Source organism: Psammomys obesus, unplaced genomic scaffold, assembly GCF_907164565.1.
Source record: "Psammomys obesus unplaced genomic scaffold, mPsaObe1.curated_primary_1811, whole genome shotgun sequence".
Taxonomy (NCBI): Eukaryota; Metazoa; Chordata; class Mammalia; order Rodentia; family Muridae; genus Psammomys; species Psammomys obesus.
In genome coordinates this window covers 66,077,602-66,096,243 of record NW_026585504.1, presented here as the reverse complement: position 1 = coordinate 66,096,243, position 18,642 = coordinate 66,077,602, and the positions used below count along the sequence as shown (strand labels likewise).

The 18,642-nt window shown below is 47.4% G+C and overlaps 1 protein-coding gene across 1 annotated transcript in view; it reads left to right on the top strand.

Moving 5' to 3' along the window:
• Window positions 1-18,642, top strand: part of Tmem163 (transmembrane protein 163) — a gene marked incomplete at its 5' end in the record, with an annotated part of 157,918 nt that overhangs the window by 101,622 nt on the left and 37,654 nt on the right.

Sequence of the window (18,642 nt, the reverse complement as noted above, 5' to 3'; positions counted from 1 at the left end):
CATCCATCCATCCATCCATCCATCCATCCATCCATCCATCATCCATTCATCCATTTAGCCAACCCTGCCAAACCCCCTATCTACATTTATCCCCCTTCCCTTCCCTTTCTGTTCTCTTTTCCTCTCTCCTTCCTCCCCTGCTCACTTTCTCCCTATTCTCTCTCCTTGGTGTCTCCATTTTCTTCCAGAATCTCACAAATGCTAGGCAAGTCTTCCACTACCAAGCTGTATCCCCAGCTCTTGCTGTCAGATTTGTTGTTGTTTTGTTTATCATATTTTAATCAATAATTTAATACCTAACCTACTAATATTAACCTTATAATTTTAAATAACCTAATGTAAGACGCACCCATGAACATAAAACATGCACAGACACACAGAGATGTTGTGCACTGGGACGCCACTACTTGCCAGCTCTGGGCTGGGCACCACCTCAGCCCCTCATTTGGAAAAGTAGGAAAAGAAAAATTGCACATATGCAGTCGCACATATGTGCGTTTACATGTGCATGTGTGTCCACACATCAGCGCTTGCAGGTTTCCCTGGCCTGTGTCGGTTTTGGATGGTTGAACACCAAGGAACAAATGATCCTCTGTGTGGCTCTGGTGGTGCAGACAGAAGGTGCTAGTGAGTCTGTCAAAGGACACTCCCGTGCAGAGGTGGAGGTGTCTCTTTGCTGTGGGGGATTCAGGCAGTATCTGAGGATGAATGCATTCAAGGGCAGACACTCCTGAAAGATGACAGCATCATTGTTAATGACAGCTGTATGTGCAGGTGCTGTGTGTTACGTGTGTATGTACGTGAAGGGCAGAGGTCAACCTCAGGTCTTATTCCTCAGAGACAAGGTCTCTTTTGAAAAAAAACTTTTATTTATTTATATTCTGATATTACAAGATATTACAAGTTTCCCCCTCTCTGTCCTCTCTCCAAGCCCTCTCCTAGCTCACCTATCATGCTAAGCTGCTGTCCAGTGACCCTCAGGGACTTGCCTGTCTCCATATCCCCAGTCTGGGGTTACAGAGATGGACTACCACATTTGGCTTTTTTAGAAGAGTCCTGGGGATGAAAATCAGGTCCTTATACTTGGCTGGCAATCACATTCCCAACCAATCGTCTTACCAGCTCTGCTTTCACTATTTTTAAAGATCCCCAAATAGGTACATTTACAACTGCGTCTGTTACCCATAATGCAAGGTGATGCTTTGAGGACCCTTGGGTGGTTTGTTCAGTGGGTAATGATCATGAATTCACTTGGAGATTCCTAATCTAAGGATTAAGCGATACTTATAATCCTCCATATCACCAGCTTTAGTTAACATTTTAATCTCTGGTTAAAAATTCATGAGATCACTGCTAGCAGGGAATATATTTGCATATTAATGAGCATAAACAAGCAATGAGGAATACAATTAGAAAAGCCATTGGCTTTCAGCTAGTTTCTAGAGAGTAATATTGGAGGGAACTGAGAAATACCGAACTGGCTCTTCTAAAAGGCCAGTTCTCTTACTCTTTTGATTTGAAATCATAGCCTCAGAGTGAATCTTGACTTTGACATTGCCAGTGTAGAAGATGGTCCTTCCTGCACATGGCCACAGGAAAATGGAGTGTGCAATGCTTCTGCCTCACCACAGCGTGTGGACAGTTTTCTTTCACAAACTCACGAACTTTAAAGTTTGATTATTTTTTGTATGTTTTATGTTCATGCATGTGCAAGCGTACGTGTGTGCATACCTGGGTGTGAAGGTCAGCGGACAGCCTTGGCTGTGGCTCCTTGGGAGCCATCCGCTTTGTTAATTTTAGACAATGAACCTCACTAGCCTGAAGCTCACCAATAGATTCAACCAGCTGAGCACTGAGTCCCAGGGAGCTGCCTGTCTCTATGTCCCTGGGACTGGGATTGCACGTGTGTGCCACCATGCCCCATCTTAAAAAAAACATTCTGCAGATTGAGCTCTTCTCCTCATGCTCCTGCAACACACATTTTACCCACTGAGCCACCTCCGCAGCCCTCACACGCTTAAAAGTGGCATAGATCCTGCAAAATCGCACTTGATTTTAACCAAAAGGCTGAGAAGTAAGTCTGTACTCGCTGAGTATCCCCGCTGCTTCTCCCCAGGCCCTGGTGACCCCACATTACCATGGGTTCCCATGACTCTGATTGCCTTAGAAACTCCTCAGTGCAGTTGTACCGGCGTGGGGAGGCCGTGCCTGGGGAGAGGAACACATGCCTCCCCACCTCAGATACGGCGTGAACTGGTGAGAGCAACTGGGGTTTCTCACAGGAGCTGGGCAACTTATGGATGACTATGCCACCATGATGAGTACTGCCAACCTGACAGGCCCGAGAGCCAGCGAAGAGAGGGTCCCTGAGCACGTGTGCGGGAGAACTCCTCAGGTAGTGCTGAGATGGGAAGAGCCACCCTAAGTGTTGGTAGCTCCACCCCAACCTGGACTTCAGGCTGAGTGCTTCTGTACTGTGGACACAATGTTGCCGACTGCCCTCCTGCCCTGCCACTGGGCTTCCCCGCCACCGTGGGCGACGCTGCCCAACTGTGAAGCAAAATAAACCCTTCCTTCCTAGGTCGCCTTTGCCAGGTGTTTTGTCACAGCAGTGAGAGAAGTACCTAACAGACCCCCAAAGAAAACGCTGCCCTTCCCCAGCAAGCGTTATCACTTACACAGTCTCCACGAGGGGCTGGGCCCCCTGAAACCCTCACCACCCCCAATACTGAGTATTAATGGCCCAGGCTAGTGTAGACTCCCTTCCTGTACAGGGTTGAAGCTGCTGAGAGTTCAAGAGGGTGACACGTCACACCTGAGTATGCCATGTCTGTGCCACATGTGTGCCATGCGTGTGTGGCCTATGTGTGTGGTGTGTGTGCCTGGATTCCCTTGGAGGTCAGAAGAAGGCATCAGATGCGCCGGAACTGAGCTGAAAATGGTTGTGACCTGGCGTGTGTGTGTGCGTGCTGGGAATCAAACCTAAGTGCGATCGAAGAAAGGTCAAGGGTCAACGTGTGACCCCTAGAGGACACGCAGTTCCTGCCACTGGCTTTACTTGGCATACACGCCCAGGCTCATGCCTCCTGTGGGTGTGTGCGGTTTCCTTCTCTTTGCAGGCCGAATAATGTTCTGTGTGGTCTGTTGATCCCATGTGCACGCATCAGTGCACACTTTCATTGTTCCCATGTTTGTGGTCAAGACCCACTTTTCTGGGTAGCAGCGTGTCTGTGCCTCTCTCAGAACCAGCCTCCAGTTCTGGAACCTCACCGAGTGAGACTGAGAGATCACATGCAAGTCCTTGAAACTTTTTCCCTCTGAGGAAATTCATACTGTTTTCCAAAGCGCTTGCACCATTCTAAAATCCCGCCAATTAGTTTTTTAAACAAACAAACACCTCCCAGTTGTATTGGTTACTTTAAAAATAGATTTGTTTTAAACATTTAAAATGGTTTATGTGTATGTCTGTGTCGAGGAACTGCACATGAGTGAGTACAGTGCCGACAAGAGTGAGGAGGCAGTGTTGGAGCCCGTGGACCTGGAGACACAGGCAGTTGTGCGCAGTTCCGTGTGGTGCTGGGTGGAAATACTCCAAGGACAGTGTGTGCACTCACTGCTGAGCCATGTCTGCATTTCTGGTCTCTTTGTATGCATAATGGACTTGTAGACAGTGGATGTGTTAGGAAGGTTCTCTAGAGGAGCAGAACTGACGGAACGAACATAGAGAACAAAGAACATTTGCTAGATGAGCGTGCATGGGGTGAGCTGGGCAGCCCCACAGTGGCCATCTGCATGCTAGAGGGCTGAGCTCCTGGTGGCTGCCTGGTCTGTAAAGCTGGCTGCCAGGGTAGTGATACCATTTTTATGAGAATATCTCTTCTGTTCAGAGAGCCTGGACCTCGCAGCCATGTTAGTAACACATCCTGAGGTCACTCGGCCTGATACCCTGCTGTGTGCACAGCCTGTTTACCTTGCCTTTAAGACAACAGCATAATAACCAACCTCACTTGCCTGGGTTTTCCATGCAATCAACTTTTACTACCTAAGCTAATTCGTAGTTTTCATCTCAAATTCTGTACTCCTCAATGCCCTTGACTCAAAGCAGTGTGTGTGTGTGTTATGGTAATCATTTGCTGAGAACAGCCAACAGGTTGGAAGCAATCTTGTACAACATATATCTACCATAAATGTTGAAAATAACATAAATATAACAGATAGGTTATGTTTGAAGTAATGTTTTACTTTCTGGGTGCTTTGGGGTCAGTTAAGGTCAGTTGGAGACAGTGACTTAATCCCTTGTAAAACTCCATTAAAGGGCTGGTGTGCTAACAGCACCAGCTGCTCTTTCAGAGGAGCTGAGTTTGCTTCCCAGCACCGAGTGGCAGATCACAGCTGTCTGTAATTTCAGTTCCAGGAGACCTGCCTCGCTCTTCTGGTCTGCAATGACACCAGGCGCTTACATGGTACATAAGCGCACACACAAGCCAAACACCCACATATAAACATAAATAAATAAATACAGAGCAAAGGCCTTTGTTGAAGACACAGGCCATAGGGACAGACATACACGTGAGCGACAGAATACAGACAGTCCAGAGACCACAAACTATAGGAGAGAAGTGGAAAACTCATTTTGGTTCACTCGCCGTCTGAAGTCAAGGGGATGTGCCACGCTTTCTCTCCTTAGCGAGACATTGATGCTTGTTTGTGTCCCTGAGTCCGTCTTTAACACATTTCACTAGTGCATCTCAGTAGTCCCAATCTGGTGCTGAAGGCCCAGAAAGTTCTTAGTTGCTGGTCTTCGGTCCACAGTTGGAAAGGAACAAAGCTGGAGTCTGAGGAGGTGGGGGTGGGCAGCTGAAGAGGGCAGCTGGAGAGGACAGCAGCAGACCATGGGCAGATGTGCTCAGCGGCAGGAAAGAACAGGAAGGCTGTTCTTTCCAGGACCTTTGACTATCTGGCTGGAAGGTGTCTCCTCCTCAGGGGAGGGAGTCACCTTTCCAGCTCAGTTAATCCACCTTAGAAATGCCCTCACAGACCTCCCCAGGGTGCCTTTCTTATTTGATCCCAGATCCTCAATAATGAAGACTAACCCTCACAAAAGATCATCAGTTTCACCTGAGGTTCTCAACTTGCGCTGGGAGAGAAGGAAGAGCCAAGGAGTCAAGTCTGCTTGTAAGGGAGGGCGTCTTCAGATGCTTGAGTGTCTGTCCTAATTTCACTTCTGTCGCTGTGACAAAATATTTTAATAAAAAGCAGCTTAGGGGAAAATGGGTTTATTTGGCTAACAACTCCGGGTTAATGTTTTTGTATCAGAGACGGCACCGTGGCAGGAGTTTGATGCAGACAGTCACATCACACATTCCCCACAGCTGAGAGCAGACAAGAATGAATGCATGCATGCTTGACAGCTCTGCTCGCCTTGCCTACTCTTTTTAAAAACAGTTTAAAATATTTCATTTCTTTATTTTTTCATATGAGTGCTCTCTCTGCACATACACTTGCATGCCAGAAGAAGGCATCAGATCCCAGTATAGATGGTTATGAGCTACCATGTGGTCGCTGGGAATTGAACTCAGCAGGACCTCTGGAAGAGCAGACAGTGCTCTTAACCACTGAGCCACCTCTCCAGCTCTCTACTATTTTTAAAAATAGATTATGTATTTATTTTATGTGTAAATGTGTATGAATATCTGAATTTAGGCATACCAGGTGCATGCAGGAGCCTATGAAGGCCATAAGAGGACATCAGATCCCCTGGAAAAGGAGTTTCAGAGAGTTGTGAGCTGCCATGTGAGTGCTGGGAACAGAACCTGGGTCCTAGTCCAGAACAGTGAGCATACTTAATTACTGAGCCGTCTCTCATGACCCTTTCATCTTCTCTGCTCTTACCCACTGGAGAGCCCCTGCTTATGTGACAGTCCCCCACAGGGCACTGGGTCCTCCCACATCAGTTAACAGTCAAGACAACCCCACAGACAGGCCAACACAGCAGCCTGATCTAGATGAATTCCCCAGTAAGACTCCCTTCCTAGGGGATTCTAGGTTGTGTCCCGTTGACAGAACTAATCATTGCACTGTGCAGATTGGCCTAGAAGGGTGAGGGGCAACAGTGAGCAGTCAAGTTAATGAACAGTCAAGATAGGTTGGCAGTTCTGGTTGGGTGAACGCTTGTTGGCACGGAATACTAAGAACCAGATTCTCTTGGTGTTTCATCTGGTCATTAGGTGGGGATCGATTGTCAAGGACTTGTGTTTGACCAGGTGTGGCTAGATGCTTTATCTGAGCCTGAAGTTAAACAGAGATTGGGCAGAATTTGGAGATGAGATGACGTTAGTGAGGCGGGTATTAGCGTCATCAGTAACTGAAGGAGAGAAGCCAAAAAGTCAGAGTGATGGAAAGAGGAAGGTGTGAGGGCTGGAAAGATGGCTCAGTCATAAAATGTCACTCAGTAAGCATGGGTTCAGAACCCTGCCCTTCCTCATGTCAAAAGCCACATGTGGTCACGTGCATAGGACTGCTGCAGAGGCAGCTGGACTTTCAGAGCTCGCTAGCCAGCCAGCCTGTCCAACAGATGAGACTGTGGATGCAGAGGCCATGGCTCTTACCCCCACCTTTCCCTCTCTCTCTCTCCCCGCCCCCCCCCCCCCATTTTTTAAACGTGAACCAGTCAACTTTTAGTTCTCAGTCAAGATATGAAAATACAGCCACAGCTGAATTCTTCATGAACAGAGCTGGGCAGGTGGTTCTGCTCAGGCATGCTTTGCCCTCCATATCGACTCCTCTTCAGCAGTCACGCTAATGTTTGCGGCAGGGAGGTGCTGATTATGGAGGCTGTGGATAGAGATGGGTGTACTATGTGAGACTTGGCAAGGCTGAACTATACTGGGACTTTCACGCTTGTCTTAGCCATTCTCAGCCCTGGGCACCTTGTAAGGCCACAGGAAGGACAGCTTCCTGCTGCCGTCAGCTGCCAGGGCCAATGGGCTGCTTGCCACAGAAGGTACAGCCTGGTGCTCTTTGGGAAGCCTCTGACATTTTACATGTGATAGGGGCACAGGTGCGGCCCCACAAGGCTCCCGGGCCCAGCTGTCTCCCTGGGCCATCCGGCAGCTCCCTGAGTGGAGGTGGCAGCAGATGGGGGCATTGCTCAGTTCTACAGGCTTTCCTTCCACGACTGAGTCAGCCACACAGCCTAACATACTCTTCTCCACTTCCAAATGTGCGTGCAGACAGCAGGATGTCGGCGGGGTGTGGGAAAGGAATCCGAGTGTTCTGGATGGGCGCTCTCAGATCCTCAGAGACGCTCTGTGTGTCTTTCAAGTGAAACAAACAGGGCATTCTGGTTCACACCCGGGGAAGCAGCACTGCTCTCGTTTCAATTTGCTGAGCAAATGACTTGGCTTAAGAGCCCCCAGCTAACAGGATAACTCCAATGGTGCCTGCCCTTTTGATGCCTGGCATCAACAAGCATTTTTGTAAGGTTTGGGAACAGCTCCAAAAACTAAAAAAGAAAAGTAGCTGATTCCAGGCCAGTGAGAGGACTCAGCAGGTGAAGGGTGTTGCCGCCAAACCTGCTGGCCTGAGTTCAATCCCTGCGACCCATGAGGTGGAAGGAGGGAACTGACCTCTGAACGGTGCCCTCTGACTGCGGCATGAGTCCTGTGGCGCGTGCCACACTCCCACACAATAAATAAGTAAAAAGTAAGAATTATTTCCTTAAAGAAAGGCAACCCATTTGCCAAAGAGGTGACAGATTGGTGGCTTGCTCCTGGTGCTGGAGCCGACTGACCCGTGCGGTTGCATGCCACAAACGACTGACTACACCCTTGCAGCCTCCCTAGCTTCTCGTGGGGTGTCTGATCTTGGCCCTGAGTCAGGAGGCGAACCACGCTGCCTTCTGGCACTCTTCCCACTGTAGCCTCCTGCTCGTGTTTTCTGTCAGCTGCAGAAGCTGCTCTAGAAGGATGATAGCTTCCCAGGCACACCGAGCTGCTGTGACACAAGGCCGGAGGAGCCTTTTAGGATACCCTGAGCTCACTTGACTTGAGTGGGTTCTGTCTCGTTGAAGGAAGAAGGGGATGCCCTCTACTGCCAAAAGCCTTCCAGAATCAGAGAGTAGTAAAATCTTGCCAGGACAGGCATGGGGCTTAAAAAAGTGATGCTGTGTATGTGTGTGTGTGTGTGTGTGTGTGTGTGTGTGTGTGTGTGTGTGTGTATGTGTGTGTGTGTGTATGTGTTAAGAAAAAGGGTATATTTATAGTCTTGGTCCCTGTTAGCACTGAAATGTGACCCCCAAAAATATGTGAAATAAGTCATGGTAGCATTTGTCTGCAATCCCAGCACTCAGGAGTGGAAGCAGGAAGATTGGAAGTTACTCTTCTCTGTGTAGTGAGCTAGAGGGCAGCCTGCATTACAGAAGACCCTGTCTCAAACCACGAACAACCAAGCAAAACCAAGCCTAAGGAGAAGGTTGCCCCAGGCTTTAAATGAAGATTAAAAGATTCTCTCTTTCTGTGGCTTTTGTAGGGGTGATTGAACAAACAGGGTTGCTGTGTCTCTTCCTGTTTTTTTGTTGTTGTTGTTGTTGTTTGTTTGTTTTTAATAGAAGGACTTTTGGTTTGGATGATAGCATCTTCCAACATTTATTCTTGGGCTTCGTCAGCCAAGAAACACATTTGCCCCATTTAGCTTTACTTTTTGAGACAGACAAACGTAGCCCAGGCTGGCCCCAAACTCACTAGGTTGACCTTGATCTCCTGATCCTCCTGCCTCTACTTCTCAAGTGCTGGGATTACAAATATGTGCCACAATGCCCCATTTTTGCAGTGATGGGGATTGAACCCATAAACTCATTGTATTAGTTATTTTTTTTTATCTCCGTGATAAAACAAATGACCAAGGCAATTTATTTAAAAAAAAAAAAAAGAATTTAAGTAAGATTATGGTCCCAGAGGGTTAGAGTTTATGATGCAAAGCGAAGGCACAGTGGCCGGCAGCTGGAGCAGCAGCTGAGCGCTCACATCCGTATCCACAAGCAGGAGGTGGAGAGCACAAGGGGCATGGCACTTGGCTTCTGAAATCTCAAAGCCCACCCCAAGAGACACACCTCCTCCAGCAAGGCCACCCCTGCTAACCCTTCTCAAACAGCGCCACCAGCTGGGACCATGTGTTTAAACATATAAGTCTGTCCTGGCCACTAAAACCGCCACACTCACCCATGCTAGGCAAACACTCTGCCAACTGAGCCTAGCCACCAAGAGGTTCCCCTTCTAACAGTAGACTCTTGTGCACTCAATTCCGGCTTGACTGGATGTCGGTGCCAAGCACTTCAAAGACACCTGGAAGAATGAGACCAGCCAGCTTCCCTCCCGAGGACCTAACAGGAGAAGGTGGCCAGGACAGTGACTGCAGAGGTAGAGGGCTGGGGAACAGCACTCCTGGGTGAGGAGGGCTTCTGTGAAGCTGGGGCCAAGGGCGGCACTTTCCAGAGATGATGCTCCCTGCTTCTGAGGTCAGCTGGGAGAAGCCTGGACATGCATTTCTAGACAGTCCTTAAGGAGGGGCCAGCTGGCTTCATCTGAGAGTCAGAAAAATAAGTTCTCTAGGCTTGACCTGAGTAGTGGGGGCCTCACAGCTGGGGCCTCATGGACCTCAGGAGGAAATCATGATTATAAGAGAACTAGGAAGCTACAGGCTGGTCATGAGGCCTCCAGGTGAAATGCCCTGGTTATAATTAATGTGTGCTCAGCTGGTGCGCTGTCCAAGAAACCTACCATGATTGTGGAAACTGGAGGCTCCGTGTTGTTTCTTAAAAAAAAAAAAAAGAAAGAAAAGAATGCATTTTCACTCATGTCACCAATCATTGTTGTGATGCATATGTGAAAAAAAAAAACAAACAAAACAAAACCAAAAAAGAGCCCTTAAGTGAATACCGATTTTAAAGCTTCGTCCCTGGTCACCCTAACTCGGCCTTCTCGCCCACTTTGTGAATGGCAATCACAACGAGCAGCTTGAACATGCACTCCAGAATGTTTTCTTTGCAAATCGGATAGAACATGCACATGTATGCGGTTCACACACACACATGTAGCTAGGTATGAAAATGAAAAGTAGACCTTTCTCCACATATTGTCCGAACCCACGTTTCTCCCAACTCAAAGCCAAGAACATTTGCCAAATCCCTTTCTCATACACCCAGCCTGTTCTTTTTAGTGACTTCAGAGTTTTGTATTGGCACTATTTAACAGCCTATGGGAGATTCAGATTGCTTCAGCTTTTGTTGTTTTGAGCAGTGACTCCCATCTTACCGCCTGAGTGTGAATCCTGGGTTTGAGATGTAGGGTTTACTATTTTTTTTTTTTAATAAGAGACAAGAGCTGGAGAGGTGCCTCAGTTGGTAAGTTACCCGCCACACAGACACCAGGAGCTGAATTCCAGCCTGAGGGTCTCTGTTCAAAAGCTGGGCATGGTGGTGGGTCTTATTATCCCAGCACTGGGGAGGAGACGGGCCCTGGGGTTCTCTGGCGAGTTTGGTCAGTGAGAGACCCTGTCTTAGAAAACCTAAAGTTAAACCAAGGCCTGGGGTGGGGGGGCTCCCTTAGTGGTTAGAACAAACACTTTTCCTTAGAGGGCAGATGCCATTTGCAGAGCCCATGTCAGACAGCTCACGCCGTCTGTATGTCCAGCTGCAAGGGATTCTGCATGCCCTCTGGCTTCCACAGGCACCTTGCACCTATATGCACATTCCCACGCACAAAGACACATGTACATGAAATTAAAAAATAAAATTAAAAACAAACAAAAAAACCCGCAAAGATTTATGTTCTTTTTTGGTTTCCACGTGCACACACACACACACACACACACACACACACACACACACACACACGTGATCACATGCAGAGGCGGTTAAGCCATGAGTTTTGAATTCCTTGTGTCCTAGTCCAGCCTGCATCCTGGGTAGGAAGGAGCGCCATTTGGGCCACAGTGTGAAATAGACCGAGACCTGCCAGTCTCTAGGCATGGCGGGTGGTTGGAATCACCGGCCTGTAATCGTGGTTGTTCGTGGAGAGGCTTCGGGGACTAGACATTCGGCCAGCCCCAAATGCGCATGCAGGAGTGGGAGCATATGCAGGAAATGTTAGACTCACCTATTTTATATGCACGTGCGGCCTGGCCCGCTCCCCAGGTGCTCCTCACTGTGCAGGCACAGCTGCAGCGCTGGATTGGGTTGCTTTGCTTAATGTCATGAGTAAGTAAAGCCAGGGACAAGGCTCACAAACAAAAGGCTGCACAAAGCCCGGCCTTGCTCATAATGAACCAGCCGTCCTGATCTTCCAGAGGCGAGGTTGTCTGCAGCTGTGGTGAGCACCGTCAAAATCAAGTACACACTTCTCTATTATGGAATTGACATTTGCAAATATCACATCCCATTAAAGATGTGGGGGAGACGGGGCTGATGAAAGCCTTGGGGAGAAAGAAAGGACTCAGAGTCGTATTTCTGTCTTTTGTTTTTGTCTTGAAACAATTCATCAAGACTGGCCTGGCTGAAGTTAGGGGGAACGTCACAGCATTTGAGGCTTGCGTGTGCTGTCTGGACATGAGGAGGGGACATGGGGGAGGGTGCAGATTTGGGGGAGTAGTCGCTTTTTTTATAGCGTATCCCACGATAGCAGCAGAGGCTGGAGTTAGCCAAGATGGACAGCTTCTCCCTGCAGACCCTCAAGCACGGAAGGGCAGGGCTCTGGGTACGTCAAAGACACAGATTATGACTATTTGTTCTTTAAATGTTTGTTTTTCTTTATATGCACAGGTGTGTATCTGCCAACATGTATGTGAATGCCTGAGGCTAGAAAAGGGTGTCAGACCCCCTAGAGCTGGAGTTACAGGTGTGGGCCACCCGACATAGGTGCTGGGAACGGAATCCCTGTTCTCCTGAAGAGTAGCAAGTGCTCTTGACTGCTGAGCCATCTTTCCAGCCTCAAGACAGTGGGTTTGTTCTGGACATGTATATGTACAGCTGAACCTTGCTATGGAGCCAGGCGGTTCACCTGCTTCCTTACTCAGTCTTCATGTCCTACCTGCTGCTGATCCGGGATAGGAGAGCGGCATGCACATTTTAGTGGCACTTAATCAAGTTCACTGACAGGATTTCATGTAGCTCAGGCTGGCCGGGATGACCTTCTGCCGCTGAGCCTCCTACCTTCCCCTTTGAGTGCTGGCTTACAGGTGTGCAATGCCACACTTGGTGCGGAGTGTACGTGGGCTGAGGATGGACGGGCGCCATGCATGTGAGCTAAGCACTCTCCAGCTGAGTGGCACCCCAGGCCCCTAAAAGGGCACTGTTTTGTGGCAAAGCAAGACAAATCCAAATCCTTTTACTCCCTTCCATACCTCAGAACCACACTGTGATAGAAGATGACAATTAAAAAAATGTTCACTAAGGCTCAGGAGAATCAGAACATCACTGAGGAAGTGTGGAAAGGTAGGCAGAATGCTTTCTTCTCGGATTCTGTGTTTTATGACACTGGAGCGGTCCACTTCAAAGGAAGCAGGCTAGGGAGCTACCTCAGTAGTTGAGAATGCTTGCTGCTGAAGGGCCCGAGCTCAGTTCCCAGTACCATGCAACTCACAACTGCCCGGAACCCAGCGGCAAGGATCCAACCCCCTTTTCTGGTCTCCAGGAGCGCTGCACGTGTGTACAAACCCACACATAGATGTACATACACATGATTTTAAAAAAATGTCATCAAAGGAAGAGTGTAAGCTGTGTGCATTTGTATGTGTTCATGCTTGTGTGCTGGAGAAATTTATTGTGGGAGAAAGTAAATTTGCACATTAGTGACTTTCCAGACATAATCACTTTGATTTATTCTTCTCCCAGCCCTAGAGGGAAGGGCAGGTTATTAGATTTAGTTCCACAGAAGGCATCTGTTAGTGAGTTAATGAAAAAGGCTGGAAGCCGTTGTTCAGACTTCTTTCTTCTCCCACAGAATACAAATGGTTCTGGGAGGCTGACTGAAGGAGATCTTCTTTGGATTCCTCTGAGATCCATTTGATTCTGGGAGGGCAATCCTAAGAAGGGTTTCCTCTCTTTGTCATCTGCCGAAATCTGAGAGTATCCACAGTGGAAGATGGGCGATAGCTGAGGAGACTGAGGCAGCTCTAGAGTGCGCTTTACGGGGCACACTGGGGGAAGAGGCACGAGGTGTTCCTGCGCCTGAGACGCCAATGGTCTGAGACTCCAATGGTCTGAGACTCCAATGGTTGCTTCTCTGTTGCTTCTCTTGCGGTGACAGCATACTGACAAAAGTGGCTTAGGGACGCGGGTGTTTATTTTGGCTCCCAGTCTGACAGTACAGTCTTCCATCATGCCAGGAAAGCATGGCGGCAGGGGAGGCAGCCGGTCGAATTGCTCCCCCACCCCCAACCAGGAGAAAGAGAAAGACAAGCATTGCTGGTCGTTCTGTTCCTCCTTTGTATCCGGTTCAGAAGCCAGCATCTGGAGTGATGCTGTCCACCTCAATCAGCCTGGGCCAGGAGCTTCCTCAGAGATAGCTCCAGACACTCATCTTCCATGTGATTCTAAAGCCTGGAAAGCTGACAGCCATGTTAACTACCACAAGCAGGGACATGACTCCTAAAGGATCCTGGGAAGGGCTGGACTGGCTGCTGTGTTGCAAGTGGCCTTGGTGACCATCCAGTATCACGTAGCTGACTGCTTTTCTACGACAGTCTGGGAACAACCCTGCATCTCCCACTTGAGTGCAAGTAACTTTCCTTTTGATAGCTCTCCAAAAACCAATTGTATGAAGTACGTGTGCTCTAATATAACAGGGTCTCCTAGTTCTCTAGTTAGTGTATATTCATTTACAAAGGGAAGCCTATCATAGTGTGAAAAAAACTTTATCCTGCCATCCAAAGATGAAGGTGATGAAGGTGGATTCTTTTCCTTCCTCCATCTCTTTTATACATGCCAAGGTTCATATACTACAAAACTACTACAGGGTTCATATATGTGTTCTGTTGTCTCTCCTGCCTCCATCTCCATGGAATTTTCTAGAGTGAGGATTCTTTGTTATTTAGAAACTCCTGGTAGACTCTAGGTGTCCATGGATATTGTATCTTCTGAGTGCAGCATCTTCTAATTCAGTAAGCGCTTGTGTGTGGGCTGATGATGCAGCTCAGTGGGTAGAGCGCTAGCCTACAAGCACCGAGCCCTGGCTCAGGCCCCAGCCCCACCTAGGCAGGGCCCTGCTCCCAGCACGCCCAAGGATACAGCAGCAGGCCCAGAAGTTCATCTCTGACTGTGCAGTGAGTTCCAGACCAACTCAGACTACATGGGACCCTGACCCAAAACAAAACAAAACAAAATAAAATAAAATAAAATAAAATAAAATTGTACAGGTTTTTGTCCTGTTATACAGCCTCTAATATAATTGCACAACTTTGCATCTATTTGGTTATTTTATCAGGAACAAAATTTCTTCAAATGGGCTCTCTGATCAGAATTGTTTTACGTATTACTAAACTATCCTCTGAGGGGATTGTGGCCAGCATCCGATTTCACTTAAAGAGTTGACAATTTCAGAGGCAAATGCTATCATTAAAACTGAAATGGCTTTTAAAAACATAACCTCAGCCCAAACTGATTGCTTAACTAGTCCAGATTTTCTGCAGTGTTTGCTGAGCCTGAGTTGACTCACCTGGCTTGCACCTTTCCCACTTTTGTAGAAATGTTCTGATGGGGCCGCCATGCTTGGATGGCGCAGTGGGTGAGAGTACTTCCTGTGAAAGCACGCGGACACAGGCTTGAAGACCCGGCATCCCGTAAAAGGCTGGGCATGGCCCCATGTGCCTGTAACCTCAGCAGTGGGAGGCAGACAGGCTGAAACAAAGCAGCAAGATTCTGGTGAATAAGAGAGACTTACACGGCAGTGATGGAGGAAGACAGGTGTGGTCCTATTCTGCCCTCCAGATGTGAGTCCATGAACACACACACCCGCACATTCACGAGAGTGTGTTCTCCCATAACTAACACACACACAGAGTTGTGAGAAACTTGTCAAATGCTTTGATAAAATTAAAGATAGAGCACTCTAAGCAATGTCCTGATTAACTAAGTTGAGGAAGACATGGGTGGGAGCGGGGAGAAATTCTGCCATTTGTTTGTGGTAAATTCTTACCCATTTGTTTGTGGTAAGACTGGGTCAGACCTTCCTCGTTTTGAAGAGTAGCCATCCACGCATCTTAAGCAAGCCTTTTTAAGATTCTCATCTCCAAGATTTACTTAGAAATCTCAAGAGGTAGTTCTAGAATCTTTTCCTGATCTTTCAGACAGCTAGTGGATTCTCTACACTAACCTGAATGATGGTTCAGTGTTTGGGAAGATTTAAATGGATCCATTTAAATAGAAGTGGCCAAGACTTCTGTTCAGGGTTCTCTTATGTGGCATGAGTGTGTGTGTGTGTGTGCATATTCTACTTTCATTCATGTCTGTTGTTGTGATAAAATATCCTGACAAAAATCAAAGATTTATTTTAATTCATAGTTACAGTCCCCTGTTGCAGGAAAGCCACAGCTTAAAGCAGCTGGTCACCTCCCATCAACAGCCCAAAGCAGAGAGAGAGAGAGGAAGGCATGCCTGCCTGGCACTTAGCTAGTTATTTCTATTCTTATACAGTCTGGGGCCCAAGCCTGGGGAATGGTGCCATCAACTTTCAGTCTGGGTCTTCCCACATTCACTAACTTAATTAAGACAACCTCCTACTCAAACACCCAAAGGCTGTCCTGATCTAGATACTCCCTTCTTGAGATCTCTTTCCAGGTCATTCCAGGTTGTGTCAAGTTGACAAAGAAAATGAACCATCACAGCATGGTTGGAAAAATTTGTTCATCTTTTTTTAAATTGATATAACCTAGACTTTACAGTGGGGGCACCAATTCCTGTCACCCCCTATCAGCTTAAACATATGAAATTGCCTTAGGAAATGCTGCTTAAACTGAAAGAGATGCTGAAGTTACAAGCGGTTCTCTTTCATGAAGCAGAGAAAGATGTCCAGGCACAGACCAAAAAGGTTGAGAAGCTGGGGAGAGAAGGCTTTCAGGTTTTCTCACAGATGGATCTGGAAAGATAGCATTAATAATTTAACACACACACACACACACACACACACACACACACACACACACATACATCTAGGCACACATACACACATGGATGCACACGTAAATATATTCATACATATGCACACATACCTGTAAACACTAATGTCATATACATACATGGACACACATGAACACAAATGACTGTGTATGCATACACATATACACTTACATACACATGAATGTATATGCATTTACAGAAATCTGTCCATACATAAGCATATACATGCATCTCTATATTGCAATACATACACACATACACACACACATATATATATATATATATACACACACACACACACACACACACACGTATACACATAAACAAATATCCCTAAATCAAAGTAAAGTTTGGGGCTGCAGCCAAGAGGTGCGGTTGCTGGTGTGGCACATGGGAGGTTTGGGGTTTATTTCCTAAGCACCGCAAAAAATAAAACCCAGACAAACAAATAAACAAAACAGCAAACTAAAACTAAACTAAACAAATTCCACAACCTGGAAATGGCCCGTCCCCACTGTCAGCCCTGGGTCAATCCGAAGCTGAGCACCCCGTCCTAGCCCTTGCCTGTTAAGCTCAGTTTTTGGCATCTGACCTTTTAACAAGCTGGTGGATAATTTCCTAATTGATGTTTGATGGTGTTCACACACACTCGGGCCCTGCCTCCTCACCCAGCTACAAGCCATTAAATCAGCAAAGGTTGTAAATCGCGTATCTCTTTCACGGCTCTGAATCAGGACCTTTTCCCCCACAAAGCACGTTAATGGTTAATAAAAGCACTGTGTACACAGGATTCAGTCTTAAACAGGAGCCCCGCATTCTGTCATTCGCTTAACTACCTTCGGCTTTAATAGGGCAGATTGAATGCGGAGCTGTGATTACCCAGCGCCTCATTAGGCAGCCACTGCGAGGGTGGGGTCATCCCTCCCCATCTGTCAGAACACCAGCAGGCGGGTGCTTAGGAGGGGAGGGGAGCACAGAGCTGCTGGAGCACACACACACTTTTCTCTCTTTCAGTGTGCATGGGATTTGATCTTTTCCCTCTTTTTTTTTTTTTTTTTAGCAAACAGCAGATTAATTCAGAATCAATGGGCAGACAAATTAGAGCAAAATGGGGCAGCTGGAATGAGCCTTGGACGAGCTGATATAGAATAATTATGGGGTGGCGGTAAGAGCTTTTGCTTCTTATTGCACCCTAAATCATTTGGCTAGGGTTGCCAGTGGGTCCATGCAATGCTGGGTATCTTGTTGGCAAAACAATGAATGAAGAACAGTGAGTGTCAGATCTGTGACCCCAACACAACACAGACACAGTGGACTCCATGCGTATGCAGTAGTTTGTGAGGTTTTGTGTAGGGTAAATAGCCTTCCACGTACACACAAGGTCCGCAAGTATTAAAAACTCAGTTGACGTTAGTGCCTAAAGTATTCATAATACTTATTATTATCACTGTCGTTCCTTATAATTATAAACATTTTTATTATGTGCAATTAACATATGTAGTTTTTTCTCCTTTCAGGAGCTTCCAGGTTTTTGATTGGCTGAGCCTTCTTTATGTGTGCGTGCAGGTGTGTGAATGATGATGCCAGAGGTCAGCCTCGGGTGTGCTCCTCAGGAGATGTTCTGTTTGTTTTCCAGACAGGGTTTCTCACTGGCCTGGAGCTCACTGATTTGGCCAGCCCGGCTGGCCAGCCCCCGAGATCATCTAGCCTCCATCTTCCCAGTGCTGGGATTTGGAGCAGGCACTGTCACACCTGGCTTTTTAATGTGGGTTCTGAGGATCAGCCTCAGGTCCTCCTCATGCTTGAGAAGCAAGTGCTTTGTGAACTGAGCCATCTCCCTAGCTCATCGGTGTCGTTCAAACTCGGTTATCAGGTCCTGTGCTGAAAAACCTCCATATGAAAACTCATTTATCAGAGTCAAATAGCTGGTCCTGGGATGCAGATGGCGGAAGAGGCAAAGAGGAGTGCCATAGCTTTCCTGATGTCGTGGTGACTGGAACACTCCTGTAGTACAGCCTGGCATTCTATTTCCTAAGCCGTGGCTCTCAGTGGCTCCCTCCTGCCTTTCCTACATCAAGAAGGTGGCTCACTGGAGTCTAAGCCCTGCCCCCCCTTAGAAATTACATCGCTGTGGTAGTTCCACAGAAATTAGGGGAAGGGTTCCCTCACAGAGACACCTACATCTTTAATTAAAGCTTAACGAATGAACCTTTTGGGGGATGTTGATTCTGTGTTTGTGGACTGTAAGTTAAGTGCATGTGTGTGTGTCTACACAGGGATACGTACACACAAGTGTGGGTAGCGGTAGACCCAGAAGAGGGTGTTGGGATTCCTGGCACTCAATTTACAGGTGCTTGTGGGTTCCATGGTGTGGATGCTGGGAATGGAAGTCTCACTCTCCAGTCTGCTGCTTCTTTTTTGTGACAGAGTCTTTCACTGGCCTGGAGGTGAATGGTTGGTTAGGCTGGCTGGCC